Source organism: Camelus ferus, chromosome 24 (genome assembly GCF_009834535.1).
Source record: "Camelus ferus isolate YT-003-E chromosome 24, BCGSAC_Cfer_1.0, whole genome shotgun sequence".
NCBI lineage: Eukaryota > Metazoa > Chordata > Mammalia > Artiodactyla > Camelidae > Camelus > Camelus ferus.
In genome coordinates, this window is record NC_045719.1 from 14,899,733 (window position 1) to 14,904,537 (window position 4,805).

A 4,805-nucleotide genomic window follows, 5' to 3' on the forward strand; every position below is an offset into this window, starting at 1 on the left:
TACTGAATTGTACAGTTAAAAATGGTTAAAATGGTAAATTTCGTATTATATATTTTGTACCACAATAAACAAACAAACAAAATTAGTATGTGGGCATACAAAATAACCTGGTGTATATATAGTTTTATGCCACCCAGTTTGGGAAATTATAATTGTTGGTGAAATTTAGGTAACAAGTATCCTGTCACTGGTGAAGCCCTTCAGGTTTCAAAAATAAAGTATTTAAATATAGAGACTGAACAAAGCTCTTCCCTGTTGCTATTTTTTCCTCTCACAGGTCTCTCTCCAGACATCTGATGAAATTTAAAACACACAGCTTTGCTTACTGGTTTTTGTCCCCATTTGCAGTGGTTGTACATTCTCTCAGATATTTATTGATTTGAGTCGCCAGTCTGAGTCAGTACCACTTAATTGTAAGATTCCTGATGGAACTCTTAGGAAGGGAAGGCAGTTCTTGTTTTTGTAATGAGTACTATTACTGTTGTTGTTGTTGTTGTTGTTTTTCACACTGAATATCTTGAGCTCAAATAATTTAGTGTTTGGGGACCACAAGGAGGGGAGAGTTTGCCTGACACTAAAGTCAACGCAAGGAAAGCAGACCCAAGAGAAAGTGAGAAACTAAATCCTTATCTTTTGAGCCTCTGGTTTCAAACAAGCATTATCTCAGCTTCCCCACCAGAATGATGGGAGCTAGAGAATTCTATTCGTTCCTGAAGCCATTTTAATTTGGATTTCCATCACTTGGCAACCAAAAGAAATTTGACGAATACGCGCTCCATGCATTATCTCTGCATCCTTAAAATTTGTTTCCCCCCTTACCTCGTTCAACCTGGGTTCTGCAATTTTCAATGTAAGAGTCCTAAGTGATATAAAAATCAGCACCCAAAGTGGAATTCTTACTTTAGATCATAAGAGACAGTGTAGAACTAGCTGAGCTGTGGCTAGGCTGGGGTCATGGGGCAGTAAAGATTCCTCCGTTGCAGGATTAGAAACTTAAGTTTTTGTGTACAGATGTAAAACTGCTGGCATATGGCCATGGAGGGTGAAACTTTAGAGGACTTAGTAGCAAAATGTCAATAATGGGTTAGTATCAGTATGCCAGTTATGAATCCATTAATTTTCAGCTTCAAACTGAATCCTTTTTTTGCCCGCGGCATGAAAATGAATCTGGGCCTTCCAAATATCTCTCCTTTGCCAGTTGACAAAAGAAGTTTTGTCAATAGGGGGCACTTGAGACACCTTGCGGGAGGAAAGGAGCTCTGTTTCCAAGTTCTGTGCGCACACGTCCAGTAGCTCACAGGGCCAGCAGCACCCAGAGACAGAAGCTTCCTCCAACATCCCCCTGGATGCCTCCCATGAGACACTTCTGTGTGAAAAATAGCTTCCCCTGGCACCCTAGAGGACAGATTTCTAGCAAGTTCCAACAGCATGGCACCACAGTAACTTCTCTGCTATCCAGTGAGCCACAGCAGGGCCCTCTCCAGCAAGACCTGGATCTCAGCCCTAGAGGTGGTGGAGGCAGTGTCCTTCTTTGGGTATTCTATCTCAATCTCATATTTTTTTTTTCTTTTAAATATGGACTGCATCATGAATTTGAGTATCATCCTCGCACAGGGGCCATGCTCATCTTCTCTGTATCATTCTGATTTTGGTACAGGTGCTGCCGATGTAAGTACTCAAACCTATATTCCACAGAGTTCCCTTTACTTCCTAGATCAACCCCTAGTAGAGAGTTACAAATTCCTTATATTACACTTTTTCTGTTCAAATCTCTCTCCAAATTAGATCCAGACTGACAAATCAGATAATGTTACATTTTCCTGTTTACCTTCAATAGAGTACAAAAGAAACTTGGATGCTCCCTAAGATGTTCCTGGATGTGAACAGGAGAAAAAGAAGGGTTGGGAAGTGAGAATGCTGAGGCCTAAATCAAGAAAGTAATCAGAGAGGCAGGACCATAGCTTAGTGGTCGACTGTGTGCTTAGCATGCATGAGGTTCTGAGTTCAATCCCCAGTACCACCATTAAAAAAAAAAAAAGTACGTAAACAAACCTAATTATTTTACCCTCACCAAAAAAAAAAAAAAAAAAAAAAACCTTTAAAAAATTAAATAAATTAATTATTTTTTTAAAAAAAGAAAGTAATCATTTGCTGGACTAAAGTGAAGAAGTCGAGTTCCCTGATTCACTTCCCTTTCTGTGTATAAGATTAAAATGTTGACTGAGAAAGTGTGAGATCTTGGCAACTGGGGAGGAATTAATGGAGGATGTGGGGTACCATGACTCCCTGAGCCACCCCACGAAGCCTCACGCTGGCTCCCCTGCTGAAGAACAGGATGACAGTGCCATGGCAAGTATACTGGACCAGAGTTCAGTTTGGGGTAGAGTGATATTCTAGAAGATAGAGAAGAAGAGGTCTCTGACAGCCCAGCCAGTTTCTCCCTTCACACTGTCCTGAGAGACAGTTTGTCAAACAGGGTGCACTGGGTATGTGTTCTCCCCAGAGACACTGCTCACGAGTATAGCCCAGCCTTATCTCTTCAATTTAGCAGCCCTGGCAAAGTTTTTGCTGTTTACTTTTAGAAAGTTTCCCTAAAATGAAACTGACAGACAGGTGACTAAAGTTTTATCAGAACCATAGCACCAGCAAAAACCCAACCTGTGTGACAGGCCTGGGAGTCACTGGAATCAATGTGGCAGGATGTCCTAATTCCTCAAGAGTCTCAGGAAGAGTCTCATTTTTGTACCTTAATACCTGCAACAAAAAGTGAATTGCACATGAGATACACCCCTCCCTTCTCCTTAGACAGGGCAGTCTACTCTGATGTCCTCTGAGGTGTTCCCCTGGCAATAGCAATGATCCCAGCGGGCAATATCAGAAAGGCAGATTCGTTGATAATGGAATTCTCACCACTGTCAAGTCAACCAAATGATGCCCACGAGACTCAGTGGTTTTCTGCTCTGCTTCATTAACTCTGTCCAACAGCAGATAGTACATACATATCCTATGGTTTCTTCTCCTTTCTCCACGTTCTAAATGGAAGTTCTTATTGTTGTTGTATTTGTTCCACTTTGCGGTACGTAAGAGGTGGTTGATAGGAATTACACTTATGGTTTAGTCTAAGACTGCAGGATCATGAGATATTAAAACTGGACCACATAAGACTCAACTAAAGGAAGAAGTAGGAGCTACTGGACTGGAAAAATAGTAGTCATGACATTGCCTCTAGAAACATGGCTAGAGGGGGCTTTAGATTGTTTCCCTTTGAGACATAATATGCATATGTATTGAGGGGATAATGGCTGGAATAACTAACTTCATGAACAGGAAGAAGAGTGTTTATGTGCTGGAGGGTTCTCTAAAAATTAGGCTTTGTTTGCTTTTAAAAACTTCCGCCTACACTGTTACACTAGAACTCATCTTGTAATAGTTGCCTTTGTCCTGGCCTTGAGCCCAGGACAGAACAAGGTCCAGAAGATGTCTATACACGTGTGAAGTCAATGCAAGAAAAAAAGGAAAAAGGAAAAAGGAGGAGGAAGTGAGAAGGGGCGAGGGGAAAGGACGGGAAGAGGGATCTGTTACCCTCAAATTCAAATCTTTCTCTCAAAAGTGAATAAAAGAACATCAAAAAAAAGATGGAATGTGAGTTGATTGGTTGAAATCTACTGCCATTTCTGGTCTAGTCCATGGCTCTGCCTCTGAGGACAGCAAAGCTTATGCAGTGAAACAACTGTAGCTGCGTTCAGAACGTCTGTTTCACTATTGGTTTGCTCTCTTCTGGTTGGCATTCTCTGCTTGGGGAAGGAAGGAGACGGCTGCCCCATCTCTCTTGATAACATCCCTTCCAAGTGAATGCACTTAATGGAGACTGACTGGAATATAGGGGTCTCAGTTGCACGTTCTTAAAAGTGTGACAGTCACAAGTTGGGACTATACACACCTTTATGTGAATCAGTTGTAACATGAAGGCTGTATTCCACTAGATAAAACAGGACCAATGGGCTACTAACAGGAATATTATTTAAAATATAGCTCTATAATAGTACATAAAAATACTGCTGATATGACATTAAATGTCATGTAAGTAGCATGAAAATGCATATGTATAATGACTTTTATGAAGGAGCTGAAATTTGTCCCAACCTGGGGTGGACTAAAAAAGGGTAAATTCTTTTATTTTCTATACTTAATTAGATCTCACTTTTGAGTTTCCGTTTTGTGCTAATTTGCGGAGGTGTGAGGAGAGAATTTAAACTTGGCAATGGAAAGTAACTCAACTCCTACTCTTCTGGGAAGAGAACTGCTTTTGCAGTGTTTCTTTCTCCTCTGCTTTCCCCTCATCCTTCTGAAGTGTTGATTCAGTTAGGAAAATGGGTCAGTGTCCAATCAGGAAAGAAAGCTCTCATAAGTAGCTCAAAAGAGGATGTTAAACGTGGCAAACTAATGACAAAGATGTCAGAATTAATTTGCTACACGGAGTGGCTCACGGAACTTGGGAAACCAGTTTACGCACTAGATTACTGGTTTATTATCAAAGGATAGAACTCAGGAATAGCCAGATGAAGAGATGTGTACATCAAGAACGGGGCAAATGGTGTGGAGTGTCCATGCTCTCTAAGTATGCCACTATCCTCAATCTCCATGTGGTCACCAAGCGGGAAGCTCTAAAACCTATCCTTTGGGGTTTTTAGAGGCTTCTTTGCATAGGCATCATTGATTAAATCATCAGCTGTTGGTGACTGGACACAATCTTCACCACCCACCTCCAACCCTCGGCCCCCTGGAAGGAGGTCTGGGAGTGGTAC

At 41.3% G+C, this 4,805-nt stretch overlaps 1 non-coding gene across 1 annotated transcript; it reads right to left on the minus strand.

Annotated features, from left to right (window-relative positions):
* Nucleotides 1-1,569: 1,569 nt before the first annotated feature.
* On the minus strand, nt 1,570-1,676 carry LOC116659685. The gene has a single exon (XR_004315054.1). It is a non-coding gene; the product is annotated as a U6 spliceosomal RNA (small nuclear RNA).
* Nucleotides 1,677-4,805: the final 3,129 nt, after the last annotated feature.